Genomic DNA, 27167 nt, shown 5'->3' with positions numbered 1-27167 from the left:
CTGGACATTCTTCCCTCGCTGGCATGCTTAGGTTTTAGGCTTGTGTGCGGTTGCTGGACGGTGTTTGCTTTCTCAGAGACAGAAACGGCTTGCCGAGTAGCTATTCCGAGTTGTGTTGTGTCTTTTTTTAATCTCTTTTTTGCTAGAGCAATTAATGCTGGGAGAAGGAAACAAAGGGACAGAGCGTGTGTGCCGCACACCCTGGTCAAATTGCAGCAGTGTTTTGAACTTTTCAGCAACTTTGGTAGCAGGTGAAGGTGAGCTAATGCTAAAGGCCCCCAACTCGGGGATTATGCGTGCTGGGCACCGTCAGCCAGGGGGCCGTGTCTGGGAGTGAGTCCCCTGTCTCTGACGCTTCCAACTCATACTTACCTGGCAGGGGAGATACCATGATCAAGAAGGTGGTTCACCCAGGGCGAGGCTCAGCCATTGCACTGCGGCTGTGCTGACCGCTGCGAATTCCCCAAATGTGGGAATCTCGACTGCATAATTTGTGGTAGTGGGGGACTGCGTTCGCGCTCTCCCCTGATCGTTGTGTTGAAGGAAAGAGAAAAAAAAGGAGTCCTCCTCGGCTGTGCCTGTGCTGCGCGTTTTCCCGACTGGTGAGTCAGCGTGTTTGTGGGCGTGTTCATTTAGAGGCCTCGGGTTACTTTTGCGGTTAGTCCAGAAAGTGGCAGCCTTGCTGTGCAGAGATGTCTGATGTACGCTGTGAAGCCGCGGTCGCGATGGCAGCAAGAAGTGGGTGCGGCCCTTTGGAGGGGACAGAATGAATTGCGTGTCCTCCTCTCCGAGATTGTTCTGTCTTTGTGGAAGAAATGTGCTCTGGACATTCTTCCCTCGCTGGCATGCTTAGGTTTTAGGCTTGTGCGCGGTTGCTGGACGGTGTTTGCTTTCTCAGAGACAGAAACGGCTTGCCGAGTAGCTATTCCGAGTTGTGTTGTGTCTTTTTTTAATCTCTTTTTTGCTAGAGCAATTAATGCTGGGAGAAGGAAACAAAGGGACAGAGCGTGTGTGCCGCACACCCTGGTCAAATTGCAGCAGTGTTTTGAACTTTTCAGCAACTTTGGTAGCAGGTGAAGGTGAGCTAATGCTAAAGGCCCCCAACTCGGGGATTATGCGTGCTGGGCACCGTCAGCCAGGGGGCCGTGTCTGGGAGTGAGTCCCCTGTCTCTGACGCTTCCAACTCATACTTACCTGGCAGGGGAGATACCATGATCAAGAAGGTGGTTCACCCAGGGCGAGGCTCAGCCATTGCACTGCGGCTGTGCTGACCGCTGCGAATTCCCCAAATGTGGGAATCTCGACTGCATAATTTGTGGTAGTGGGGGACTGCGTTCGCGCTCTCCCCTGATCGTTGTGTTGAAGGAAAGAGAAAAAAAAGGAGTCCTCCTCGGCTGTGCCTGTGCTGCGCGTTTTCCCGACTGGTGAGTCAGCGTGTTTGTGGGCGTGTTCATTTAGAGGCCTCGGGTTACTTTTGCGGTTAGTCCAGAAAGTGGCAGCCTTGCTGTGCAGAGATGTCTGATGTACGCTGTGAAGCCGCGGTCGCGATGGCAGCAAGAAGTGGGTGCGGCCCTTTGGAGGGGACAGAATGAATTGCGTGTCCTCCTCTCCGAGATTGTTCTGTCTTTGTGGAAGAAATGTGCTCTGGACATTCTTCCCTCGCTGGCATGCTTAGGTTTTAGGCTTGTGCGCGGTTGCTGGACGGTGTTTGCTTTCTCAGAGACAGAAACGGCTTGCCGAGTAGCTATTCCGAGTTGTGTTGTGTCTTTTTTTAATCTCTTTTTTGCTAGAGCAATTAATGCTGGGAGAAGGAAACAAAGGGACAGAGCGTGTGTGCTGCACACCCTGGTCAAATTGCAGCAGTGTTTTGAACTTTTCAGCAACTTTGGTAGCAGGTGAAGGTGAGCTAATGCTAAAGGCCCCCAACTCGGGGATTATGCGTGCTGGGCACCGTCAGCCAGGGGGCCGTGTCTGGGAGTGAGTCCCCTGTCTCTGACGCTTCCAACTCATACTTACCTGGCAGGGGAGATACCATGATCAAGAAGGTGGTTCACCCAGGGCGAGGCTCAGCCATTGCACTGCGGCTGTGCTGACCGCTGCGAATTCCCCAAATGTGGGAATCTCGACTGCATAATTTGTGGTAGTGGGGGACTGCGTTCGCGCTCTCCCCTGATCGTTGTGTTGAAGGAAAGAGAAAAAAAAGGAGTCCTCCTCGGCTGTGCCTGTGCTGCGCGTTTTCCCGACTGGTGAGTCAGCGTGTTTGTGGGCGTGTTCATTTAGAGGCCTCGGGTTACTTTTGCGGTTAGTCCAGAAAGTGGCAGCCTTGCTGTGCAGAGATGTCTGATGTACGCTGTGAAGCCGCGGTCGCGATGGCAGCAAGAAGTGGGTGCGGCCCTTTGGAGGGGACAGAATGAATTGCGTGTCCTCCTCTCCGAGATTGTTCTGTCTTTGTGGAAGAAATGTGCTCTGGACATTCTTCCCTCGCTGGCATGCTTAGGTTTTAGGCTTGTGCGCGGTTGCTGGACGGTGTTTGCTTTCTCAGAGACAGAAACGGCTTGCCGAGTAGCTATTCCGAGTTGTGTTGTGTCTTTTTTTAATCTCTTTTTTGCTAGAGCAATTAATGCTGGGAGAAGGAAACAAAGGGACAGAGCGTGTGTGCCGCACACCCTGGTCAAATTGCAGCAGTGTTTTGAACTTTTCAGCAACTTTGGTAGCAGGTGAAGGTGAGCTAATGCTAAAGGCCCCCAACTCGGGGATTATGCGTGCTGGGCACCGTCAGCCAGGGGGCCGTGTCTGGGAGTGAGTCCCCTGTCTCTGACGCTTCCAACTCATACTTACCTGGCAGGGGAGATACCATGATCAAGAAGGTGGTTCACCCAGGGCGAGGCTCAGCCATTGCACTGCGGCTGTGCTGACCGCTGCGAATTCCCCAAATGTGGGAATCTCGACTGCATAATTTGTGGTAGTGGGGGACTGCGTTCGCGCTCTCCCCTGATCGTTGTGTTGAAGGAAAGAGAAAAAAAAGCAGTCCTCCTCGGCTGTGCCTGTGCTGCGCGTTTTCCCGACTGGTGAGTCAGCGTGTTTGTGGGCGTGTTCATTTAGAGGCCTCGGGTTACTTTTGCGGTTAGTCCAGAAAGTGGCAGCCTTGCTGTGCAGAGATGTCTGATGTACGCTGTGAAGCCGCGGTCGCGATGGCAGCAAGAAGTGGGTGCGGCCCTTTGGAGGGGACAGAATGAATTGCGTGTCCTCCTCTCCGAGATTGTTCTGTCTTTGTGGAAGAAATGTGCTCTGGACATTCTTCCCTCGCTGGCATGCTTAGGTTTTAGGCTTGTGCGCGGTTGCTGGACGGTGTTTGCTTTCTCAGAGACAGAAACGGCTTGCCGAGTAGCTATTCCGAGTTGTGTTGTGTCTTTTTTTAATCTCTTTTTTGCTAGAGCAATTAATGCTGGGAGAAGGAAACAAAGGGACAGAGCGTGTGTGCCGCACACCCTGGTCAAATTGCAGCAGTGTTTTGAACTTTTCAGCAACTTTGGTAGCAGGTGAAGGTGAGCTAATGCTAAAGGCCCCCAACTCGGGGATTATGCGTGCTGGGCACCGTCAGCCAGGGGGCCGTGTCTGGGAGTGAGTCCCCTGTCTCTGACGCTTCCAACTCATACTTACCTGGCAGGGGAGATACCACGATCAAGAAGGTGGTTCACCCAGGGCGAGGCTCAGCCATTGCACTGCGGCTGTGCTGACCGCTGCGAATTCCCCAAATGTGGGAATCTCGACTGCATAATTTGTGGTAGTGGGGGACTGCGTTCGCGCTCTCCCCTGATCGTTGTGTTGAAGGAAAGAGAAAAAAAAGGAGTCCTCCTCGGCTGTGCCTGTGCTGCGCGTTTTCCCGACTGGTGAGTCAGCGTGTTTGTGGGCGTGTTCATTTAGAGGCCTCGGGTTACTTTTGCGGTTAGTCCAGAAAGTGGCAGCCTTGCTGTGCAGAGATGTCTGATGTACGCTGTGAAGCCGCGGTCGCGATGGCAGCAAGAAGTGGGTGCGGCCCTTTGGAGGGGACAGAATGAATTGCGTGTCCTCCTCTCCGAGATTGTTCTGTCTTTGTGGAAGAAATGTGCTCTGGACATTCTTCCCTCGCTGGCATGCTTAGGTTTTAGGCTTGTGCGCGGTTGCTGGACGGTGTTTGCTTTCTCAGAGACAGAAACGGCTTGCCGAGTAGCTATTCCGAGTTGTGTTGTGTCTTTTTTTAATCTCTTTTTTGCTAGAGCAATTAATGCTGGGAGAAGGAAACAAAGGGACAGAGCGTGTGTGCCGCACACCCTGGTCAAATTGCAGCAGTGTTTTGAACTTTTCAGCAACTTTGGTAGCAGGTGAAGGTGAGCTAATGCTAAAGGCCCCCAACTCGGGGATTATGCATGCTGGGCACCGTCAGCCAGGGGGCCGTGTCTGGGAGTGAGTCCCCTGTCTCTGACGCTTCCAACTCATACTTACCTGGCAGGGGAGATACCACGATCAAGAAGGTGGTTCACCCAGGGCGAGGCTCAGCCATTGCACTGCGGCTGTGCTGACCGCTGCGAATTCCCCAAATGTGGGAATCTCGACTGCATAATTTGTGGTAGTGGGGGACTGCGTTCGCGCTCTCCCCTGATCGTTGTGTTGAAGGAAAGAGAAAAAAAAGGAGTCCTCCTCGGCTGTGCCTGTGCTGCGCGTTTTCCCGACTGGTGAGTCAGCGTGTTTGTGGGCGTGTTCATTTAGAGGCCTCGGGTTACTTTTGCGGTTAGTCCAGAAAGTGGCAGCCTTGCTGTGCAGAGATGTCTGATGTACGCTGTGAAGCCGCGGTCGCGATGGCAGCAAGAAGTGGGTGCGGCCCTTTGGAGGGGACAGAATGAATTGCGTGTCCTCCTCTCCGAGATTGTTCTGTCTTTGTGGAAGAAATGTGCTCTGGACATTCTTCCCTCGCTGGCATGCTTAGGTTTTAGGCTTGTGCGCGGTTGCTGGACGGTGTTTGCTTTCTCAGAGACAGAAACGGCTTGCCGAGTAGCTATTCCGAGTTGTGTTGTGTCTTTTTTTAATCTCTTTTTTGCTAGAGCAATTAATGCTGGGAGAAGGAAACAAAGGGACAGAGCGTGTGTGCCGCACACCCTGGTCAAATTGCAGCAGTGTTTTGAACTTTTCAGCAACTTTGGTAGCAGGTGAAGGTGAGCTAATGCTAAAGGCCCCCAACTCGGGGATTATGCGTGCTGGGCACCGTCAGCCAGGGGGCCGTGTCTGGGAGTGAGTCCCCTGTCTCTGACGCTTCCAACTCATACTTACCTGGCAGGGGAGATACCACGATCAAGAAGGTGGTTCACCCAGGGCGAGGCTCAGCCATTGCACTGCGGCTGTGCTGACCGCTGCGAATTCCCCAAATGTGGGAATCTCGACTGCATAATTTGTGGTAGTGGGGGACTGCGTTCGCGCTCTCCCCTGATCGTTGTGTTGAAGGAAAGAGAAAAAAAAGGAGTCCTCCTCGGCTGTGCCTGTGCTGCGCGTTTTCCCGACTGGTGAGTCAGCGTGTTTGTGGGCGTGTTCATTTAGAGGCCTCGGGTTACTTTTGCGGTTAGTCCAGAAAGTGGCAGCCTTGCTGTGCAGAGATGTCTGATGTACGCTGTGAAGCCGCGGTCGCGATGGCAGCAAGAAGTGGGTGCGGCCCTTTGGAGGGGACAGAATGAATTGCGTGTCCTCCTCTCCGAGATTGTTCTGTCTTTGTGGAAGAAATGTGCTCTGGACATTCTTCCCTCGCTGGCATGCTTAGGTTTTAGGCTTGTGCGCGGTTGCTGGACGGTGTTTGCTTTCTCAGAGACAGAAACGGCTTGCCGAGTAGCTATTCCGAGTTGTGTTGTGTCTTTTTTTAATCTCTTTTTTGCTAGAGCAATTAATGCTGGGAGAAGGAAACAAAGGGACAGAGCGTGTGTGCCGCACACCCTGGTCAAATTGCAGCAGTGTTTTGAACTTTTCAGCAACTTTGGTAGCAGGTGAAGGTGAGCTAATGCTAAAGGCCCCCAACTCGGGGATTATGCGTGCTGGGCACCGTCAGCCAGGGGGCCGTGTCTGGGAGTGAGTCCCCTGTCTCTGACGCTTCCAACTCATACTTACCTGGCAGGGGAGATACCATGATCAAGAAGGTGGTTCACCCAGGGCGAGGCTCAGCCATTGCACTGCGGCTGTGCTGACCGCTGCGAGTTCCCCAAATGTGGCAATCTCGACTGCATAATTTGTGGTAGTGGGGGACTGCGTTCGCGCTCTCCCCTGATCGTTGTGTTGAAGGAAAGAGAAAAAAAAGGAGTCCTCCTCGGCTGTGCCTGTGCTGCGCGTTTTCCCGACTGGTGAGTCAGCGTGTTTGTGGGCGTGTTCATTTAGAGGCCTCGGGTTACTTTTGCGGTTAGTCCAGAAAGTGGCAGCCTTGCTGTGCAGAGATGTCTGATGTACGCTGTGAAGCCGCGGTCGCGATGGCAGCAAGAAGTGGGTGCGGCCCTTTGGAGGGGACAGAATGAATTGCGTGTCCTCCTCTCCGAGATTGTTCTGTCTTTGTGGAAGAAATGTGCTCTGGACATTCTTCCCTCGCTGGCATGCTTAGGTTTTAGGCTTGTGCGCGGTTGCTGGACGGTGTTTGCTTTCTCAGAGACAGAAACGGCTTGCCGAGTAGCTATTCCGAGTTGTGTTGTGTCTTTTTTTAATCTCTTTTTTGCTAGAGCAATTAATGCTGGGAGAAGGAAACAAAGGGACAGAGCGTGTGTGCCGCACACCCTGGTCAAATTGCAGCAGTGTTTTGAACTTTTCAGCAACTTTGGTAGCAGGTGAAGGTGAGCTAATGCTAAAGGCCCCCAACTCGGGGATTATGCGTGCTGGGCACCGTCAGCCAGGGGGCCGTGTCTGGGAGTGAGTCCCCTGTCTCTGACGCTTCCAACTCATACTTACCTGGCAGGGGAGATACCACGATCAAGAAGGTGGTTCACCCAGGGCGAGGCTCAGCCATTGCACTGCGGCTGTGCTGACCGCTGCGAATTCCCCAAATGTGGGAATCTCGACTGCATAATTTGTGGTAGTGGGGGACTGCGTTCGCGCTCTCCCCTGATCGTTGTGTTGAAGGAAAGAGGGAAAAAAAGGAGTCCTCCTCGGCTGTGCCTGTGCTGCGCGTTTTCCCGACTGGTGAGTCAGCGTGTTTGTGGGCGTGTTCATTTAGAGGCCTCGGGTTACTTTTGCGGTTAGTCCAGAAAGTGGCAGCCTTGCTGTGCAGAGATGTCTGATGTACGCTGTGAAGCCGCGGTCGCGATGGCAGCAAGAAGTGGGTGCGGCCCTTTGGAGGGGACAGAATGAATTGCGTGTCCTCCTCTCCGAGATTGTTCTGTCTTTGTGGAAGAAATGTGCTCTGGACATTCTTCCCTCGCTGGCATGCTTAGGTTTTAGGCTTGTGCGCGGTTGCTGGACGGTGTTTGCTTTCTCAGAGACAGAAACGGCTTGCCGAGTAGCTATTCCGAGTTGTGTTGTGTCTTTTTTTAATCTCTTTTTTGCTAGAGCAATTAATGCTGGGAGAAGGAAACAAAGGGACAGAGCGTGTGTGCCGCACACCCTGGTCAAATTGCAGCAGTGTTTTGAACTTTTCAGCAACTTTGGTAGCAGGTGAAGGTGAGCTAATGCTAAAGGCCCCCAACTCGGGGATTATGCGTGCTGGGCACCGTCAGCCAGGGGGCCGTGTCTGGGAGTGAGTCCCCTGTCTCTGACGCTTCCAACTCATACTTACCTGGCAGGGGAGATACCATGATCAAGAAGGTGGTTCACCCAGGGCGAGGCTCAGCCATTGCACTGCGGCTGTGCTGACCGCTGCGAGTTCCCCAAATGTGGCAATCTCGACTGCATAATTTGTGGTAGTGGGGGACTGCGTTCGCGCTCTCCCCTGATCGTTGTGTTGAAGGAAAGAGAAAAAAAAGGAGTCCTCCTCGGCTGTGCCTGTGCTGCGCGTTTTCCCGACTGGTGAGTCAGCGTGTTTGTGGGCGTGTTCATTTAGAGGCCTCGGGTTACTTTTGCGGTTAGTCCAGAAAGTGGCAGCCTTGCTGTGCAGAGATGTCTGATGTACGCTGTGAAGCCGCGGTCGCGATGGCAGCAAGAAGTGGGTGCGGCCCTTTGGAGGGGACAGAATGAATTGCGTGTCCTCCTCTCCGAGATTGTTCTGTCTTTGTGGAAGAAATGTGCTCTGGACATTCTTCCCTCGCTGGCATGCTTAGGTTTTAGGCTTGTGCGCGGTTGCTGGACGGTGTTTGCTTTCTCAGAGACAGAAACGGCTTGCCGAGTAGCTATTCCGAGTTGTGTTGTGTCTTTTTTTAATCTCTTTTTTGCTAGAGCAATTAATGCTGGGAGAAGGAAACAAAGGGACAGAGCGTGTGTGCCGCACACCCTGGTCAAATTGCAGCAGTGTTTTGAACTTTTCAGCAACTTTGGTAGCAGGTGAAGGTGAGCTAATGCTAAAGGCCCCCAACTCGGGGATTATGCGTGCTGGGCACCGTCAGCCAGGGGGCCGTGTCTGGGAGTGAGTCCCCTGTCTCTGACGCTTCCAACTCATACTTACCTGGCAGGGGAGATACCACGATCAAGAAGGTGGTTCACCCAGGGCGAGGCTCAGCCATTGCACTGCGGCTGTGCTGACCGCTGCGAATTCCCCAAATGTGGGAATCTCGACTGCATAATTTGTGGTAGTGGGGGACTGCGTTCGCGCTCTCCCCTGATCGTTGTGTTGAAGGAAAGAGAAAAAAAAGGAGTCCTCCTCGGCTGTGCCTGTGCTGCGCGTTTTCCCGACTGGTGAGTCAGCGTGTTTGTGGGCGTGTTCATTTAGAGGCCTCGGGTTACTTTTGCGGTTAGTCCAGAAAGTGGCAGCCTTGCTGTGCAGAGATGTCTGATGTACGCTGTGAAGCCGCGGTCGCGATGGCAGCAAGAAGTGGGTGCGGCCCTTTGGAGGGGACAGAATGAATTGCGTGTCCTCCTCTCCGAGATTGTTCTGTCTTTGTGGAAGAAATGTGCTCTGGACATTCTTCCCTCGCTGGCATGCTTAGGTTTTAGGCTTGTGCGCGGTTGCTGGACGGTGTTTGCTTTCTCAGAGACAGAAACGGCTTGCCGAGTAGCTATTCCGAGTTGTGTTGTGTCTTTTTTTAATCTCTTTTTTGCTAGAGCAATTAATGCTGGGAGAAGGAAACAAAGGGACAGAGCGTGTGTGCCGCACACCTTGGTCAAATTGCAGCAGTGTTTTGAACTTTTCAGCAACTTTGGTAGCAGGTGAAGGTGAGCTAATGCTAAAGGCCCCCAACTCGGGGATTATGCGTGCTGGGCACCGTCAGCCAGGGGGCCGTGTCTGGGAGTGAGTCCCCTGTCTCTGACGCTTCCAACTCATACTTACCTGGCAGGGGAGATACCATGATCAAGAAGGTGGTTCACCCAGGGCGAGGCTCAGCCATTGCACTGCGGCTGTGCTGACCGCTGCGAATTCCCCAAATGTGGGAATCTCGACTGCATAATTTGTGGTAGTGGGGGACTGCGTTCGCGCTCTCCCCTGATCGTTGTGTTGAAGGAAAGAGAAAAAAAAGGAGTCCTCCTCGGCTGTGCCTGTGCTGCGCGTTTTCCCGACTGGTGAGTCAGCGTGTTTGTGGGCGTGTTCATTTAGAGGCCTCGGGTTACTTTTGCGGTTAGTCCAGAAAGTGGCAGCCTTGCTGTGCAGAGATGTCTGATGTACGCTGTGAAGCCGCGGTCGCGATGGCAGCAAGAAGTGGGTGCGGCCCTTTGGAGGGGACAGAATGAATTGCGTGTCCTCCTCTCCGAGATTGTTCTGTCTTTGTGGAAGAAATGTGCTCTGGACATTCTTCCCTCGCTGGCATGCTTAGGTTTTAGGCTTGTGCGCGGTTGCTGGACGGTGTTTGCTTTCTCAGAGACAGAAACGGCTTGCCGAGTAGCTATTCCGAGTTGTGTTGTGTCTTTTTTTAATCTCTTTTTTGCTAGAGCAATTAATGCTGGGAGAAGGAAACAAAGGGACAGAGCGTGTGTGCCGCACACCCTGGTCAAATTGCAGCAGTGTTTTGAACTTTTCAGCAACTTTGGTAGCAGGTGAAGGTGAGCTAATGCTAAAGGCCCCCAACTCGGGGATTATGCGTGCTGGGCACCGTCAGCCAGGGGGCCGTGTCTGGGAGTGAGTCCCCTGTCTCTGACGCTTCCAACTCATACTTACCTGGCAGGGGAGATACCATGATCAAGAAGGTGGTTCACCCAGGGCGAGGCTCAGCCATTGCACTGCGGCTGTGCTGACCGCTGCGAATTCCCCAAATGTGGGAATCTCGACTGCATAATTTGTGGTAGTGGGGGACTGCGTTCGCGCTCTCCCCTGATCGTTGTGTTGAAGGAAAGAGAAAAAAAAGGAGTCCTCCTCGGCTGTGCCTGTGCTGCGCGTTTTCCCGACTGGTGAGTCAGCGTGTTTGTGGGCGTGTTCATTTAGAGGCCTCGGGTTACTTTTGCAGTTAGTCCAGAAAGTGGCAGCCTTGCTGTGCAGAGATGTCTGATGTACGCTGTGAAGCCGCGGTCGCGATGGCAGCAAGAAGTGGGTGCGGCCCTTTGGAGGGGACAGAATGAATTGCGTGTCCTCCTCTCCGAGATTGTTCTGTCTTTGTGGAAGAAATGTGCTCTGGACATTCTTCCCTCGCTGGCATGCTTAGGTTTTAGGCTTGTGCGCGGTTGCTGGACGGTGTTTGCTTTCTCAGAGACAGAAACGGCTTGCCGAGTAGCTATTCCGAGTTGTGTTGTGTCTTTTTTTAATCTCTTTTTTGCTAGAGCAATTAATGCTGGGAGAAGGAAACAAAGGGACAGAGCGTGTGTGCCGCACACCCTGGTCAAATTGCAGCAGTGTTTTGAACTTTTCAGCAACTTTGGTAGCAGGTGAAGGTGAGCTAATGCTAAAGGCCCCCAACTCGGGGATTATGCGTGCTGGGCACCGTCAGCCAGGGGGCCGTGTCTGGGAGTGAGTCCCCTGTCTCTGACGCTTCCAACTCATACTTACCTGGCAGGGGAGATACCATGATCAAGAAGGTGGTTCACCCAGGGCGAGGCTCAGCCATTGCACTGCGGCTGTGCTGACCGCTGCGAGTTCCCCAAATGTGGCAATCTCGACTGCATAATTTGTGGTAGTGGGGGACTGCGTTCGCGCTCTCCCCTGATCGTTGTGTTGAAGGAAAGAGAAAAAAAAGGAGTCCTCCTCGGCTGTGCCTGTGCTGCGCGTTTTCCCGACTGGTGAGTCAGCGTGTTTGTGGGCGTGTTCATTTAGAGGCCTCGGGTTACTTTTGCGGTTAGTCCAGAAAGTGGCAGCCTTGCTGTGCAGAGATGTCTGATGTACGCTGTGAAGCCGCGGTCGCGATGGCAGCAAGAAGTGGGTGCGGCCCTTTGGAGGGGACAGAATGAATTGCGTGTCCTCCTCTCCGAGATTGTTCTGTCTTTGTGGAAGAAATGTGCTCTGGACATTCTTCCCTCGCTGGCATGCTTAGGTTTTAGGCTTGTGCGCGGTTGCTGGACGGTGTTTGCTTTCTCAGAGACAGAAACGGCTTGCCGAGTAGCTATTCCGAGTTGTGTTGTGTCTTTTTTTAATCTCTTTTTTGCTAGAGCAATTAATGCTGGGAGAAGGAAACAAAGGGACAGAGCGTGTGTGCCGCACACCCTGGTCAAATTGCAGCAGTGTTTTGAACTTTTCAGCAACTTTGGTAGCAGGTGAAGGTGAGCTAATGCTAAAGGCCCCCAACTCGGGGATTATGCGTGCTGGGCACCGTCAGCCAGGGGGCCGTGTCTGGGAGTGAGTCCCCTGTCTCTGACGCTTCCAACTCATACTTACCTGGCAGGGGAGATACCACGATCAAGAAGGTGGTTCACCCAGGGCGAGGCTCAGCCATTGCACTGCGGCTGTGCTGACCGCTGCGAATTCCCCAAATGTGGGAATCTCGACTGCATAATTTGTGGTAGTGGGGGACTGCGTTCGCGCTCTCCCCTGATCGTTGTGTTGAAGGAAAGAGGGAAAAAAAGGAGTCCTCCTCGGCTGTGCCTGCGCTGCGCGTTTTCCCGACTGGTGAGTCAGCGTGTTTGTGGGCGTGTTCATTTAGAGGCCTCGGGTTACTTTTGCGGTTAGTCCAGAAAGTGGCAGCCTTGCTGTGCAGAGATGTCTGATGTACGCTGTGAAGCCGCGGTCGCGATGGCAGCAAGAAGTGGGTGCGGCCCTTTGGAGGGGACAGAATGAATTGCGTGTCCTCCTCTCCGAGATTGTTCTGTCTTTGTGGAAGAAATGTGCTCTGGACATTCTTCCCTCGCTGGCATGCTTAGGTTTTAGGCTTGTGCGCGGTTGCTGGACGGTGTTTGCTTTCTCAGAGACAGAAACGGCTTGCCGAGTAGCTATTCCGAGTTGTGTTGTGTCTTTTTTTAATCTCTTTTTTGCTAGAGCAATTAATGCTGGGAGAAGGAAACAAAGGGACAGAGCGTGTGTGCCGCACACCCTGGTCAAATTGCAGCAGTGTTTTGAACTTTTCAGCAACTTTGGTAGCAGGTGAAGGTGAGCTAATGCTAAAGGCCCCCAACTCGGGGATTATGCGTGCTGGGCACCGTCAGCCAGGGGGCCGTGTCTGGGAGTGAGTCCCCTGTCTCTGACGCTTCCAACTCATACTTACCTGGCAGGGGAGATACCATGATCAAGAAGGTGGTTCACCCAGGGCGAGGCTCAGCCATTGCACTGCGGCTGTGCTGACCGCTGCGAATTCCCCAAATGTGGGAATCTCGACTGCATAATTTGTGGTAGTGGGGGACTGCGTTCGCGCTCTCCCCTGATCGTTGTGTTGAAGGAAAGAGAAAAAAAAGGAGTCCTCCTCGGCTGTGCCTGTGCTGCACGTTTTCCCGACTGGTGAGTCAGCGTGTTTGTGGGCGTGTTCATTTAGAGGCCTCGGGTTACTTTTGCGGTTAGTCCAGAAAGTGGCAGCCTTGCTGTGCAGAGATGTCTGATGTACGCTGTGAAGCCGCGGTCGCGATGGCAGCAAGAAGTGGGTGCGGCCCTTTGGAGGGGACAGAATGAATTGCGTGTCCTCCTCTCCGAGATTGTTCTGTCTTTGTGGAAGAAATGTGCTCTGGACATTCTTCCCTCGCTGGCATGCTTAGGTTTTAGGCTTGTGCGCGGTTGCTGGACGGTGTTTGCTTTCTCAGAGACAGAAACGGCTTGCCGAGTAGCTATTCCGAGTTGTGTTGTGTCTTTTTTTAATCTCTTTTTTGCTAGAGCAATTAATGCTGGGAGAAGGAAACAAAGGGACAGAGCGTGTGTGCCGCACACCTTGGTCAAATTGCAGCAGTGTTTTGAACTTTTCAGCAACTTTGGTAGCAGGTGAAGGTGAGCTAATGCTAAAGGCCCCCAACTCGGGGATTATGCGTGCTGGGCACCGTCAGCCAGGGGGCCGTGTCTGGGAGTGAGTCCCCTGTCTCTGACGCTTCCAACTCATACTTACCTGGCAGGGGAGATACCATGATCAAGAAGGTGGTTCACCCAGGGCGAGGCTCAGCCATTGCACTGCGGCTGTGCTGACCGCTGCGAATTCCCCAAATGTGGGAATCTCGACTGCATAATTTGTGGTAGTGGGGGACTGCGTTCGCGCTCTCCCCTGATCGTTGTGTTGAAGGAAAGAGAAAAAAAAGGAGTCCTCCTCGGCTGTGCCTGTGCTGCGCGTTTTCCCGACTGGTGAGTCAGCGTGTTTGTGGGCGTGTTCATTTAGAGGCCTCGGGTTACTTTTGCGGTTAGTCCAGAAAGTGGCAGCCTTGCTGTGCAGAGATGTCTGATGTACGCTGTGAAGCCGCGGTCGCGATGGCAGCAAGAAGTGGGTGCGGCCCTTTGGAGGGGACAGAATGAATTGCGTGTCCTCCTCTCCGAGATTGTTCTGTCTTTGTGGAAGAAATGTGCTCTGGACATTCTTCCCTCGCTGGCATGCTTAGGTTTTAGGCTTGTGCGCGGTTGCTGGACGGTGTTTGCTTTCTCAGAGACAGAAACGGCTTGCCGAGTAGCTATTCCGAGTTGTGTTGTGTCTTTTTTTAATCTCTTTTTTGCTAGAGCAATTAATGCTGGGAGAAGGAAACAAAGGGACAGAGCGTGTGTGCCGCACACCCTGGTCAAATTGCAGCAGTGTTTTGAACTTTTCAGCAACTTTGGTAGCAGGTGAAGGTGAGCTAATGCTAAAGGCCCCCAACTCGGGGATTATGCGTGCTGGGCACCGTCAGCCAGGGGGCCGTGTCTGGGAGTGAGTCCCCTGTCTCTGACGCTTCCAACTCATACTTACCTGGCAGGGGAGATACCATGATCAAGAAGGTGGTTCACCCAGGGCGAGGCTCAGCCATTGCACTGCGGCTGTGCTGACCGCTGCGAATTCCCCAAATGTGGGAATCTCGACTGCATAATTTGTGGTAGTGGGGGACTGCGTTCGCGCTCTCCCCTGATCGTTGTGTTGAAGGAAAGAGAAAAAAAAGGAGTCCTCCTCGGCTGTGCCTGTGCTGCGCGTTTTCCCGACTGGTGAGTCAGCGTGTTTGTGGGCGTGTTCATTTAGAGGCCTCGGGTTACTTTTGCAGTTAGTCCAGAAAGTGGCAGCCTTGCTGTGCAGAGATGTCTGATGTACGCTGTGAAGCCGCGGTCGCGATGGCAGCAAGAAGTGGGTGCGGCCCTTTGGAGGGGACAGAATGAATTGCGTGTCCTCCTCTCCGAGATTGTTCTGTCTTTGTGGAAGAAATGTGCTCTGGACATTCTTCCCTCGCTGGCATGCTTAGGTTTTAGGCTTGTGCGCGGTTGCTGGACGGTGTTTGCTTTCTCAGAGACAGAAACGGCTTGCCGAGTAGCTATTCCGAGTTGTGTTGTGTCTTTTTTTAATCTCTTTTTTGCTAGAGCAATTAATGCTGGGAGAAGGAAACAAAGGGACAGAGCGTGTGTGCCGCACACCCTGGTCAAATTGCAGCAGTGTTTTGAACTTTTCAGCAACTTTGGTAGCAGGTGAAGGTGAGCTAATGCTAAAGGCCCCCAACTCGGGGATTATGCGTGCTGGGCACCGTCAGCCAGGGGGCCGTGTCTGGGAGTGAGTCCCCTGTCTCTGACGCTTCCAACTCATACTTACCTGGCAGGGGAGATACCACGATCAAGAAGGTGGTTCACCCAGGGCGAGGCTCAGCCATTGCACTGCGGCTGTGCTGACCGCTGCGAATTCCCCAAATGTGGGAATCTCGACTGCATAATTTTTGGTAGTGGGGGACTGCGTTCGCGCTCTCCCCTGATCGTTGTGTTGAAGGAAAGAGAAAAAAAAGGAGTCCTCCTCGGCTGTGCCTGTGCTGCGCGTTTTCCCGACTGGTGAGTCAGCGTGTTTGTGGGCGTGTTCATTTAGAGGCCTCGGGTTACTTTTGCGGTTAGTCCAGAAAGTGGCAGCCTTGCTGTGCAGAGATGTCTGATGTACGCTGTGAAGCCGCGGTCGCGATGGCAGCAAGAAGTGGGTGCGGCCCTTTGGAGGGGACAGAATGAATTGCGTGTCCTCCTCTCCGAGATTGTTCTGTCTTTGTGGAAGAAATGTGCTCTGGACATTCTTCCCTCGCTGGCATGCTTAGGTTTTAGGCTTGTGCGCGGTTGCTGGACGGTGTTTGCTTTCTCAGAGACAGAAACGGCTTGCCGAGTAGCTATTCCGAGTTGTGTTGTGTCTTTTTTTAATCTCTTTTTTGCTAGAGCAATTAATGCTGGGAGAAGGAAACAAAGGGACAGAGCGTGTGTGCCGCACACCCTGGTCAAATTGCAGCAGTGTTTTGAACTTTTCAGCAACTTTGGTAGCAGGTGAAGGTGAGCTAATGCTAAAGGCCCCCAACTCGGGGATTATGCGTGCTGGGCACCGTCAGCCAGGGGGCCGTGTCTGGGAGTGAGTCCCCTGTCTCTGACGCTTCCAACTCATACTTACCTGGCAGGGGAGATACCATGATCAAGAAGGTGGTTCACCCAGGGCGAGGCTCAGCCATTGCACTGCGGCTGTGCTGACCGCTGCGAATTCCCCAAATGTGGGAATCTCGACTGCATAATTTGTGGTAGTGGGGGACTGCGTTCGCGCTCTCCCCTGATCGTTGTGTTGAAGGAAAGAGAAAAAAAAGGAGTCCTCCTCGGCTGTGCCTGTGCTGCGCGTTTTCCCGGCTGGTGAGTCAGCGTGTTTGTGGGCGTGTTCATTTAGAGGCCTCGGGTTACTTTTGCGGTTAGTCCAGAAAGTGGCAGCCTTGCTGTGCAGAGATGTCTGATGTACGCTGTGAAGCCGCGGTCGCAATGGCAGCAAGAAGTGGGTGCGGCCCTTTGGAGGGGACAGAATGAATTGCGTGTCCTCCTCTCCGAGATTGTTCTGTCTTTGTGGAAGAAATGTGCTCTGGACATTCTTCCCTCGCTGGCATGCTTAGGTTTTAGGCTTGTGCGCGGTTGCTGGACGGTGTTTGCTTTCTCAGAGACAGAAACGGCTTGCCGAGTAGCTATTCCGAGTTGTGTTGTGTCTTTTTTTAATCTCTTTTTTGTTAGAGCAATTAATGCTGGGAGAAGGAAACAAAGGGACAGAGCGTGTGTGCCGCACACCCTGGTCAAATTGCAGCAGTGTTTTGAACTTTTCAGCAACTTTGGTAGCAGGTGAAGGTGAGCTAATGCTAAAGGCCCCCAACTCGGGGATTATGCGTGCTGGGCACCGTCAGCCAGGGGGCCGTGTCTGGGAGTGAGTCCCCTGTCTCTGACGCTTCCAACTCATACTTACCTGGCAGGGGAGATACCATGATCAAGAAGGTGGTTCACCCAGGGCGAGGCTCAGCCATTGCACTGCGGCTGTGCTGACCGCTGCGAATTCCCCAAATGTGGGAATCTCGACTGCATAATTTGTGGTAGTGGGGCACTGCGTTCGCGCTCTCCCCTGATCGTTGTGTTGAAGGAAAGAGAAAAAAAAGGAGTCCTCCTCGGCTGTGCCTGTGCTGCGCGTTTTCCCGACTGGTGAGTCAGCGTGTTTGTGGGCGTGTTCATTTAGAGGCCTCGGGTTACTTTTGCGGTTAGTCCAGAAAGTGGCAGCCTTGCTGTGCAGAGATGTCTGATGTACGCTGTGAAGCCGCGGTCGCGATGGCAGCAAGAAGTGGGTGCGGCCCTTTGGAGGGGACAGAATGAATTGCGTGTCCTCCTCTCCGAGATTGTTCTGTCTTTGTGGAAGAAATGTGCTCTGGACATTCTTCCCTCGCTGGCATGCTTAGGTTTTAGGCTTGTGCGCGGTTGCTGGACGGTGTTTGCTTTCTCAGAGACAGAAACGGCTTGCCGAGTAGCTATTCCGAGTTGTGTTGTGTCTTTTTTTAATCTCTTTTTTGCTAGAGCAATTAATGCTGGGAGAAGGAAACAAAGGGACAGAGCGTGTGTGCCGCACACCCTGGTCAAATTGCAGCAGTGTTTTGAACTTTTCAGCAACTTTGGTAGCAGGTGAAGGTGAGCTAATGCTAAAGGCCCCCAACTCGGGGATTATGTGTGCTGGGCACCGTCAGCCAGGGGGCCATGTCTGGGAGTGAGTCCCCTGTCTGTGATGGTTCCAACTCATACTTACCTGGCAGGGGAGATACCATGATCAAGAAGGATTTCAAAACCTGGCCAGAGAGCTACAAGTGCTATCATCGCTAACTGCTGAGCTTACCCACCAAACCGTCAGACCATGGCTACTGGACAGAATCCATTCTCCCGGAGGAATGCAGTTCGTTTTGATCTTCTGGAAGATTTGCAAATGGACCGCCTGCAGTTCAGTCGACATATCCTGCAAAAAGAGCTTGGTTTTTCTACCAACCAGCTGGATGATCTTTGCCTATCCAGGACAGAAAATCTTCGAGGTCATCTTTACGACTGAGCAACATTTTGAAAGCTGCCTGGAAAGATTTGACAGGAAAAAGAGGTCAGTTGCAGGTTTCAACAAGATTACCCTAACCCCACTTGCAGAGAGAGACTTGAAGACCGTCCATGTTATGATTTTTTCTGATAAAGTACGAAATCAAGATGTTTGGACATGGATGGCGAGACATTGTACTGTGATTAATGGCATGGAAGTTATGGACATTGATGAGATCAAGACGGGCACCAGGCGGTTTCAAGTTCGTCTGAACAGAGTTGATGGTGCTCTTCAACATCTCCCGAGCTCAATCCAGCTGGGGGCGTTCCGAGGCTCTGTGTTTTACCAAGGTCAGCCAAAAGAATGCAGAAAATGTGGAAGCCTTGACCACCTTGCTGCCACTTGCACCCAAGACACCTGCAAGAGCTGTAAAGCCACAGACCACACAACCACACAACCGCACAACGTAAAACACTGATGAAATGTAACCTCTGTTCTTCTACAAACCATCGTTTCAAAGATTGTCCTCAAGCCTACGCCAATCGAGTGAAGTTCAGCACTGCCAGGATCTGTGTGATGTCTGCTGAAGAACCTAACTCCAACCAGTTTTCAAGCCTGGGCCCCAATCATGAGCCTGAACCACCAAGTGCTGACCTCCAACAGTCAGTGGATGCCCTCTTGTCAAACCAGGGGGGGGAGCCCTCTGAACCAGAGACAAGCACTGACTGGAGTGCTGAGCTCATTGCTGATGAACCGGAGGAACACAGAAGAGGAACACACTCAGAGAGACTGGAGTGATGATTCTTATCTTGCACCAGAGTTTATGCCAGCTATCCCATCAACATCCACCTCCAACCAAACCACACACCCTACAAAGGAGACCCAGAAGGAAAAGGAAAGCCAGGAGAGCATAACATCAGGCCAGCCTATCCAGGCCCCTACAACTACAACCACTATATCGGCAAAAGATTGTTGAGACCTTCTGGACCTGATGTTGGCAGGTCTGTCACCGCAATCTGAAAACTCTACCTCAAAGCTGTATATCAAAGACCCCAAACCAACAGCCAACAAACCCCCCAACACCCAATGAGTCCCCAACAATGAGTCCAGATGGAGAGGGTTGGCCAACTCCCCTGGACTCTCATTGTTTATCCGCCTTCTCCGAAGTCACACAAATGAAAGATGAAGACGATGGAGTGGAAAAGGTTGGCCATCAGGACTGGAAATCCCAAAAGAAGAAAAAGAAAAAGGTGAAAACGCCTCAAAGGACTGACCATCAGATTCTGAACAGCCCTTACTTCCAATAAGATTACAGCACACCCCTCAAAATAGTAACCATAAACACCAGAGGCCTGAATGACCCAATAAAGTGCCTGTTAAAAGTCTGTTTTTAACCTTCTACATGATGGTGGTGGAGATATTTTTTTATTGCAAGAATGTTCTCTTCCTTTTATGGAGAACTATAAAAAATTCAAAGACAGATGAAAGGAAGGGGAATCGTTTTGGTCTGGTGACAATAAGAATCGAGCCTCAGGTGTAGCAATTTTAAGATCGCATTGTAACAATCCAGACCCTTCAGTCATTGATCTGTTGTGGAAGGGAAGTAATCATTGGGGGTGATTTTAACTGTATTATACATGAAAGAGACAGAATTTCATCTTCTCAATCTGTTACTGGACTTGATGCAAGCTCACATGTATTGACAAGCGTCATGGAAGACTTTCATCTAACAGATGTGTACAAAATGTTGAACCCCAATGACCCAGGGCACACATGGACAGTTTCCTGCGTAGTTGACCCGGTCCCCTTTTCGGACCACCATAGACTAACCTGCAGCCTCAACATCCCAGCAGCCTCAAAATTAGGTCCCTGTCCTTGGAAACTTAACATCAGTTTGTTAAACAATTCAGTGGTGGTTTCAAAATATTAAAACAAATTGGAGCAATGGTTTACTTTGCAGTCCCTTTTTGATACTTTGGGGGACTGGTGGGAAACATAAAACTTAAATGGTAAATGGACTGTACTTATATAGCACTTTTCTAGTCTTTGCGACCACTCAAAGCTGCTTTTACACTACATATAACATTCACCCATTCACACACTGATGGCAGAGGCTGCTACGTAAAGTGCCCAACTGTCAATCAGATATCACATTCATACCCGTTGGCTATGCCACCGGGAGCAATTTGGGGTTCAGTGTCTTGCCCAAGGACACTTCGACATGTAGCCTGAGGGAGCTGGGGATCGAACCTCCGACCTTCCGATTGAAAGACGACTGACTCTACCACTGAGCCGCCCACAGTAGAACCATGAGGTTTTTTAATTTTGAAGGTAGGAAACTGGGACAAAAAAATCGTGAGAGACAGAAGAGGATGCAGGCCAAACTTCAACGCTGTTATAACCTCCTCAACCTAGGTTTCCCGGTGGGGGATGATATAACAAAGTTAAAAAAAAGATATGATGAAGGTTTTTAATGAAAAAAGTAAAGGAGTTCTGATTAAAAGTAGAGAAAAACATTTGGAAGAAAATGAAAAATGTACAACATATTTCTTTCGGAGACTACTTAAGACGAGACAATCAATTCAACATTTAAAAGATGAGGAAGGGAATCAAATCAAATCAAATCAAACTTTATTTATATAGCACCTTTCATGCAAAAAGAATGCAACACAAAGTGCTTCACAGAAAAATTAAAATCATATCACTAGAATTAAAAACATATCACAATAATACAAATACTGGAAACTTGCCCATCCCGACCCACCCGCAGAGGCACACATACACTTTATCACACACAAATACAGACACGCATGTACACGTACGCACATACACACTCACACACATACACCCACCCACACACACGCACGCACTCAGGATAAAACATGGTAGAGAGACATGGCAGGACACTGAGGAACAGGTGAGGAAAACGCCACCTATGGGAGCCATCCGCATCGGAAGGGGTCACAGTCTACGCCCACAAGGAGTGCCACCCACAGAGACCACCCCGACCCGGAAAGACCGGGATAGACTCCGCACAAGGTGCAGAGCCCCACGGTCCTCCGGGCCTGAGGGATCTCCAGGATGACGTCCCCGCGGGCAGACCAGACACAACTCCCAGTGTGGAGGGCTCCCATGAGGAAACACTGGAGCTAAAAAGTAAAAGGCTAAAAGACAATAAGATAGGCTGAGATAAATGTAAGAAATAAAATGATAAAAATAGAAAAAATAAGATAAAAGCAATAAAGTGCAAAAAGAATTAAGAATAAATCAATAAAATTATTAGATATTAAAAATAGAATAAAATAGTTAAAAGAATAGGATAAATCAGTTAAAAGCCAAGTTGAAAAAGTGAGTCTTGAGCTTCTTTTTAAAAATATCAACAGTCTCTGTGGTCCTGATGCTCTCCGGCAGGCTGTTCCACAAGCGTGGGCCACAGTAACTGAATGCTGCCTCACCATGGGTTTTTGTTCTGACTTTAGGAATGACTAAAAGGCCGGTGCCGGAGGACCTCAGGGTCCGCGAGGGTTGATATGGTAAAAGCAGTTCAGATAGATAAGATGGCGCAAGACCATTGAGACACTTAAAAACTAATAAAATAACCTTAAAATCGATCCTGAAACACACGGGGAGCTAATGCAGCAACTTTAAAACTGGTGTAATGTGCTCCCGCCCTCTGGTCCTTGTCAGCACACGTGCGGCTGAGTTTTGTAGCAATTGTAAGTTCGAGATAGTCTTTTTGGGAAGACCAGAGAGCAGGGCATTACAATAGTCTAAACGACAAGAGATAAAAGCATGCATCAGCACCTCCGTGTTAGCCTGAGAGAGAAACGGGCAGACTCTGGCAATATTCTTAAGATGATAAAAACCTGTTTTTGTTACGTTTTTAATGTGTGGCATAAAAGTGAGCTCAGAGTCAAAAATGACGCCCAGATTCTTTAAGTATTGCGATAGTTTAAAATCCTGCAGTTTTGGTAAAAGTTTCTCTCTCTTGCCTTCAGGTCCAATGATTAAAACTTCTGTTTTATCCTGGTTGAGCTGTAGGAAATTCTCTGCCATCCATGACTTAATATCTAAAATACAGTTTAAAAGGGTATCAATAGGCCCTGTGTCATCAGGAGACATGATAATGTACAGCTGCGTGTCATCAGCGTAGCTGTGAAAATTGATGGCGTGCCTCCTGATGACGTCCCCAAGTGGAAGCATATAAAGATTAAAAAGAATTGGACCTAAAATTGACCCTTGGGGCACCCCACACCTAATTTCATGTGTTCTAGAGGAACATGTATCCATACTTACAGAGAACGATCGATCTGTGAGATAAGAACTGAACCAATTAAAAACAGTACCGGAGAGGCCGACCAGGTTCCTGAGTCTTTTTAATAAAATGTGATGGTCTACTGTGTCAAAGGCGGCGCTTAGATTCAGTAGAACCAAGACTGTGAGTTTCTGTGAGTCTGCGTCACACCTGATGTCATTTAAGATCTTTAAAAGGGCTGTCTCGGTGCTGTGGTTCATCCTAAAACCAGATTGATAATTCTCTAAAATATTGTTTCTATTTAAGAAGTCATTTAGTTGCTTAAAAACCAGTTTTTCTAAAATTTTACTTAAAAACGGTAAGTTGGATACAGGTCGGTAATTATTAAAAATGTTGGGATCTAAATTGCTCTTCTTCAGAAGGGGCTTCACTACTGTCGTTTTGAAGGCAGCGGGGAAGACACCCGTCTGAAGAGAGCAATTTACTATATTTAAAATCTGTTCCTCGAAGAATCCATAAAATGTCTTTAAAAGTGATGTGGGAATTGGATCTAAAAGGCAGGTTGTTGGGTTTACCTGGGAGAAAACTCGACCAAGTGTCCTTGCATCAACCAGGACAAAACTCTCCAGTGTTTCCTCAGATAAAAGCGACTGTCCAGGTGTGATAAAAGTTACATTCTGATGTGCTAAAAGACTGGATCTGATGTCATCGATTTTACTTCTGAAGTGGTCTGCAAAGTCCTCGCAGAGGGCGTCTGTTGGTGACTCTGAGGATTTTTTAAAATTGGTGTTGGTTAAAAGATCGAAGGTGGAGAAAAGAAATTTGGGGTTATTTTTGTTGTCTGTGATGAGTTTTGAGAAATGGGATATTCTTGCCTGTTTGACTGTTTTATTGTACGATTTGAGATGTTCACGAAATATCTGATAATGGACTGTTAGATTATTTTTTCTCCACCTTCTCTCCGCACTCCTGCATTGTGTTTTTGATTTTTTAATTTCCTCATTTCTCCACGGGGGTAAAGGTTTTGTTCTTATTGTTTTTGTTAAAAGTGGAGCCACAGAGTCCAAAGCTAATTTTAATTTCCTGTTAAAATTGTCAGCAATAAAATCACAGGGTGCAGGTAAGATTTCAGCAGGAGTGCTCTGTAAAATCTCGATAAAATTTGCAGCCACCTCAGAAGTTATGTAGCGTTTCCTCACTGTTCTCACCGGGGCCTCCTGGTGGTTAAAACTGGCGATGTTAAAATACACACAGTAGTGGTCGGACACAGCCAGGTCAACAACAGAGGACACACCAGTGGAGAGGCCATAGGTAATGACCAGGTCCAGGGTGTGTCCTCTGTTGTGGGTCGGCTGTGTCACGTGCTGGTTAAAATCCATACAATTTAAAAGGTTTAAAAATTCTCGGGACAGTGGGTCCGAGATGTTGTCGACGTGTAAGTTAAAATCGCCAGTTATTAAAATTCTATTGTAGGTGGTGTGTATGATCGATAAAAGCTCTGAAAATTCACTGATAAAAGAAGTGGAGTGATGGGGTGGTCTGTAAACAGTGATGCAGAGAACAGGAGGACTGCTGAAAACAAAGGCGTGATACTCAAATGACGAGTAACTGTTAAAACAACCTTCCTTTGATGTTAATGTGTTTTTAAAAATGGATGCAGTTCCCCCTCCTCTCTTACCTCCCCTGATAGAAAATAAAAAGTTAAAATTTGGTGGGCAAGCCTCGGTGAGAACAACTGGTGCCTCTGTGCCAAGCCATGTCTCTGTTAAAAGAATCCCATCTAACTTGTTGTCTAAAATCAAGTCATTTATAATAAAAGTTCTGTTTAAAAGAGAGCGCACGTTCAGCACGGCCAGGTTAATGTTCGTGCTGAACGCACGCTCATGACCACAGGGAGGTGAAATGTCAACATATGCAAGATTGTCTCTGTTAAAACCACTCTGTGTGTGTGCCCGGGGAAAACGTCTGCCTGTAATGGTCTGAATGGGAAAAATGTCCGGTGGGGGTGGTAGAGGTAACTGGGACCTGTAGGGGGAGCTAGTGAGTGGGAAGGTACTGTGAGCAGCTGGTGTTGTGGACGGAGAAGAAGAAGGAGGCTCAGGTACAGGGGTGTGCAATGTAAATAGTCAATCACGTGGAGTGTATCGGACAATATACTGCATGTTAGCCCTTAACATGGAGCTGCCCAGACTGTTAGGGTGGACGCCGTCATTCCTGTAAAAGGAGGGACGGTTCCAAAACAGATTAAAGTTGTCCATAAAAACAAAGTTGTGAGCTCCGCAGGCGAACCGGAGCCAGGTGTTGAGGTAGCGGAGCCTGCTAAAACACTCATCCCCGCGGGACAGCGTTGGCAGGGGGCCACTGATAAAAACAGCCTTCCCACAGTTTTTTAAAAGGCTAAAAAGGTCGTTGAAATCCCTTTTTGTCAACTCGGATTGCTGACGATTCGTGTCATTGCAGCCCACATGGATTATCACCCGTTTTATGGAGGATGGAAGTGAGTGCAGCAACTCAGGTAGTTTCTCCCGGATGCCCTGGACTGTGGCTCCAGGAAAACAGTGTGTAGTGGCATTAAAAAAGCGAATGTTCCTGGTGATGCTGTCCCCCACTATCAAAGTGGTCGGGGGGAGAAGGGGACGAAGAGGAGACAGGTGGGAGTACCTATGTGAGGACGGTGCACCCCCCACAGTGCGTGGCCGGGCAGACGAGTGTGGCGAGCCAGCCACCGCCGTGTCCACGGATGCTGAGCCATCGGATTGGGAAGCCGCAGGGTGTGGCTGGCTGGTCGTGACCGGGGACCTCTGCAGCGAAGTGATGGTTCCTTTCCTAGCAGAGGGGACCCCTGCTGCCTTCGGATGGATGAGTCCTCCGGAGTTTCTCTTCCTCACGGCCTCCTTCAGCAACCTGCGGCGGGCGGAGGAGGAGGCGGACTTAACCGCCTGCGATGGAAGCTGAGGAGAGGGTCCAACCAGAGGAGGGAAGTCCTGCATGCTCAGAATGCCGAACCTGTTGGCCAGCGGGAGGTCCAGAGGTGGAGAGAAAGGGGCGGGAAGCTTTGCACAGTGTTTATCCCTACATGCCACCGACCAGGGCTCCGGTTGACGTGGAGTCGAACTCACCGGGGCTTCCACGTCAGCTCCGTTGACACATGCCTGTGTCTCCACGGGTACCTGGCAGTCAGTAGAGCCGGCCGTTGCTTTGGGCTTCGCTCCCAGACGAAGCCACGGATCCTCCTGCAGGACTGAAGCGGCCTCTGGCTCTGGAGTACCGGTGATCGTGGAGCCAGGCCACGGCACAGTGTGATCGTTAAAGAACAGTTCTGAAGTTGGCGCGGAGCAGTGAGAACGGCAGGTCCCATTGCGGTAGCCATCTCCAGACGAGCTCAGGACTGCAAGGTGTTTCGCCTGGGCCGTGGCAACAGTGGAAAACCCCAAGATGAGCTTATCTTTCTCTCTGAGCTCGGCCTTCATTGAAGCGATGCTTTTCTTCATCATTGAAACGGTAAGGCAGCAGGAGGCGCACTCAGATCCATCAGTAGCCATAGCCCTCCGTCCGTAATAAAGTAAATGTGATAAAAGTCCAGAATCCTTGGCAGTCCGTAAAAGCAGTAAAAGGTTGTAAAAATCCGCAGCAGGGAGTAGAATCCGTAAAAGCACTGATCACTTAAGATAAAAGAAAAGCGATGCAGTAGCTTGACAGCTGACAGCGCATACCGGCGTTTTCACAGGCCGGAAGACTTCCGTGTTGTGGAGTTGGCCTATAACTTCACAACGAAGCGTGCGATTACTAAAAGCTTTTGTCCGGTTAAAACAGGATAGGATCACAAAAACGAGGCTAAAAACTGTGACAGTAAAAACGGCTTAAAACGTGGGTAAAACGCCAATACTGACAGAGCCTCTTACCGAACTTCCCTCCACTTGTCAAGTGGTGGAATGAACTTAATGACCCTAAAGACATACTCAATGAGGTCCATTCCTTTTATAGTAAACTCTATGTAGAAAGAGATACCTGTGATGTTGAGACAAACTTTTTTCTCTCCAAACTGACCAAAAAAATAGAGGAAACTGATAGAGAACATTTAGAGAAAGAGCTAACAATTTCAGACATAACAAAAGCCATGTTAAGTATGCAGAACAACAAGTCTCCTGGCTTGGATGGGCTTCCAAAGGAGTATTACGCCACCTTTTGGGAACAACTTAAAAAGCCTCTATTAGCAGTATATGAAGAATCATTTTGAAAAGGTGTACTTCCACCATCAATGCGCAGAGGGGTTATATCTCTTCTATTCAAGAAAGGACAAAAAAATGACCTTAAGAATTGGAGACCAGTTACTCTGCTGGGAGTGGATGTTAAAATATTGTCAAAGGCACTCTTCTTTCGAATACAGTCTCAGATTGGAAAAATAATAAGCATTGAACAAACTTGTGGAGTATAAGGCCGTCATATGATGGATAGCCTGGCCCAAATCCGAGATTCATATCTTTATTGTCAAGACCGAAAACTTCCACTGTGCATTTTGGGAGTGGATTTGGAAAAGGCTTTCGACAGCATTAGTCACAAATATTTGAAATCTGTTCTTGCCAATTTTAATTTTAGCCAGGCCTTTCAAAATTGGGTAAATCTATTGTAATCAGATATTAACAGTGTGGTGATGGTTAATGGGAAAACTACTACTCCCTTTAACATATCATCAGGAGTGAGACAAGGCTGCGCCCTTTCACCACTTCTGTTTATATTAGCGCTTGAACCATTGGCCTGCGCTATACGGCAGAATAGTAACATAAGAGGACTACCTTTCCCAGGTAGCGATGGCAAAGAAGCAAAATTAAGTCTCTATATGGATGATCTGGCCCTACTGTTAACAGATAATAGGTCCATAAATGAGACTTTAACAGTATGCGGAAATTTCACTTCTGCCTCAGGCACAAAGGTTAACAAAGAACAAAGCGAAATTCTTTATGTGAACTGGAAAGAGACAATTGAACAGTGGGGTGTGTCCCAAA

At 50.1% G+C, this 27167-nt stretch overlaps 21 non-coding genes across 21 annotated transcripts; all 21 read left to right on the top strand.

The window, feature by feature from the left end:
- The first annotated feature begins 364 nt into the window (after positions 1–364).
- On the top strand, positions 365–528 carry LOC138601322 (U1 spliceosomal RNA). Its single transcript, XR_011308836.1, has one exon. It is a non-coding gene; the product is annotated as a U1 spliceosomal RNA (small nuclear RNA).
- Positions 529–1186: 658 nt separating this feature from the next.
- LOC138601321 (U1 spliceosomal RNA) lies at positions 1187–1350 on the top strand. The gene has a single exon (XR_011308835.1). It is a non-coding gene; the product is annotated as a U1 spliceosomal RNA (small nuclear RNA).
- A 658-nt stretch (positions 1351–2008) lies between these two features.
- On the top strand, positions 2009–2172 carry LOC138601320 (U1 spliceosomal RNA). Its single transcript, XR_011308834.1, has one exon. It is a non-coding gene; the product is annotated as a U1 spliceosomal RNA (small nuclear RNA).
- A 658-nt stretch (positions 2173–2830) lies between these two features.
- LOC138601319 (U1 spliceosomal RNA) lies at positions 2831–2994 on the top strand. The gene has a single exon (XR_011308833.1). It is a non-coding gene; the product is annotated as a U1 spliceosomal RNA (small nuclear RNA).
- A 658-nt stretch (positions 2995–3652) lies between these two features.
- LOC138601383 (U1 spliceosomal RNA) lies at positions 3653–3816 on the top strand. The gene has a single exon (XR_011308894.1). It is a non-coding gene; the product is annotated as a U1 spliceosomal RNA (small nuclear RNA).
- Positions 3817–4474: 658 nt separating this feature from the next.
- LOC138601372 (U1 spliceosomal RNA) lies at positions 4475–4638 on the top strand. The gene has a single exon (XR_011308883.1). It is a non-coding gene; the product is annotated as a U1 spliceosomal RNA (small nuclear RNA).
- A 658-nt stretch (positions 4639–5296) lies between these two features.
- On the top strand, positions 5297–5460 carry LOC138601360 (U1 spliceosomal RNA). Its single transcript, XR_011308872.1, has one exon. It is a non-coding gene; the product is annotated as a U1 spliceosomal RNA (small nuclear RNA).
- A 658-nt stretch (positions 5461–6118) lies between these two features.
- Positions 6119–6282, top strand: LOC138601601 (U1 spliceosomal RNA). Its single transcript, XR_011309098.1, has one exon. It is a non-coding gene; the product is annotated as a U1 spliceosomal RNA (small nuclear RNA).
- A 658-nt stretch (positions 6283–6940) lies between these two features.
- Positions 6941–7104, top strand: LOC138601349 (U1 spliceosomal RNA). Its single transcript, XR_011308861.1, has one exon. It is a non-coding gene; the product is annotated as a U1 spliceosomal RNA (small nuclear RNA).
- Positions 7105–7763: 659 nt separating this feature from the next.
- Positions 7764–7927, top strand: LOC138601600 (U1 spliceosomal RNA). The gene has a single exon (XR_011309097.1). It is a non-coding gene; the product is annotated as a U1 spliceosomal RNA (small nuclear RNA).
- Positions 7928–8585: 658 nt separating this feature from the next.
- Positions 8586–8749, top strand: LOC138601337 (U1 spliceosomal RNA). Its single transcript, XR_011308850.1, has one exon. It is a non-coding gene; the product is annotated as a U1 spliceosomal RNA (small nuclear RNA).
- Positions 8750–9407: 658 nt separating this feature from the next.
- LOC138601318 (U1 spliceosomal RNA) lies at positions 9408–9571 on the top strand. Its single transcript, XR_011308832.1, has one exon. It is a non-coding gene; the product is annotated as a U1 spliceosomal RNA (small nuclear RNA).
- A 658-nt stretch (positions 9572–10229) lies between these two features.
- LOC138601317 (U1 spliceosomal RNA) lies at positions 10230–10393 on the top strand. Its single transcript, XR_011308831.1, has one exon. It is a non-coding gene; the product is annotated as a U1 spliceosomal RNA (small nuclear RNA).
- A 658-nt stretch (positions 10394–11051) lies between these two features.
- LOC138601599 (U1 spliceosomal RNA) lies at positions 11052–11215 on the top strand. Its single transcript, XR_011309096.1, has one exon. It is a non-coding gene; the product is annotated as a U1 spliceosomal RNA (small nuclear RNA).
- Positions 11216–11873: 658 nt separating this feature from the next.
- On the top strand, positions 11874–12037 carry LOC138601325 (U1 spliceosomal RNA). The gene has a single exon (XR_011308839.1). It is a non-coding gene; the product is annotated as a U1 spliceosomal RNA (small nuclear RNA).
- A 659-nt stretch (positions 12038–12696) lies between these two features.
- On the top strand, positions 12697–12860 carry LOC138601316 (U1 spliceosomal RNA). The gene has a single exon (XR_011308830.1). It is a non-coding gene; the product is annotated as a U1 spliceosomal RNA (small nuclear RNA).
- A 658-nt stretch (positions 12861–13518) lies between these two features.
- LOC138601315 (U1 spliceosomal RNA) lies at positions 13519–13682 on the top strand. Its single transcript, XR_011308829.1, has one exon. It is a non-coding gene; the product is annotated as a U1 spliceosomal RNA (small nuclear RNA).
- A 658-nt stretch (positions 13683–14340) lies between these two features.
- On the top strand, positions 14341–14504 carry LOC138601313 (U1 spliceosomal RNA). The gene has a single exon (XR_011308827.1). It is a non-coding gene; the product is annotated as a U1 spliceosomal RNA (small nuclear RNA).
- Positions 14505–15162: 658 nt separating this feature from the next.
- LOC138601304 (U1 spliceosomal RNA) lies at positions 15163–15326 on the top strand. Its single transcript, XR_011308819.1, has one exon. It is a non-coding gene; the product is annotated as a U1 spliceosomal RNA (small nuclear RNA).
- Positions 15327–15984: 658 nt separating this feature from the next.
- On the top strand, positions 15985–16148 carry LOC138601312 (U1 spliceosomal RNA). The gene has a single exon (XR_011308826.1). It is a non-coding gene; the product is annotated as a U1 spliceosomal RNA (small nuclear RNA).
- Positions 16149–16806: 658 nt separating this feature from the next.
- LOC138601607 (U1 spliceosomal RNA) lies at positions 16807–16970 on the top strand. Its single transcript, XR_011309104.1, has one exon. It is a non-coding gene; the product is annotated as a U1 spliceosomal RNA (small nuclear RNA).
- The last annotated feature ends 10197 nt before the right edge of the window (positions 16971–27167 follow it).

Source organism: Semicossyphus pulcher, unplaced genomic scaffold (genome assembly GCF_022749685.1).
Source record: "Semicossyphus pulcher isolate SPU_LCO1_2020_fin unplaced genomic scaffold, fSemPul1.0.p SCAF_21, whole genome shotgun sequence".
NCBI classification, from domain to species: domain Eukaryota; kingdom Metazoa; phylum Chordata; class Actinopteri; order Labriformes; family Labridae; genus Semicossyphus; species Semicossyphus pulcher.
Note: the sequence above shows the minus strand (reverse complement) of the source record. Positions and strands in the feature narration are given on the sequence as shown.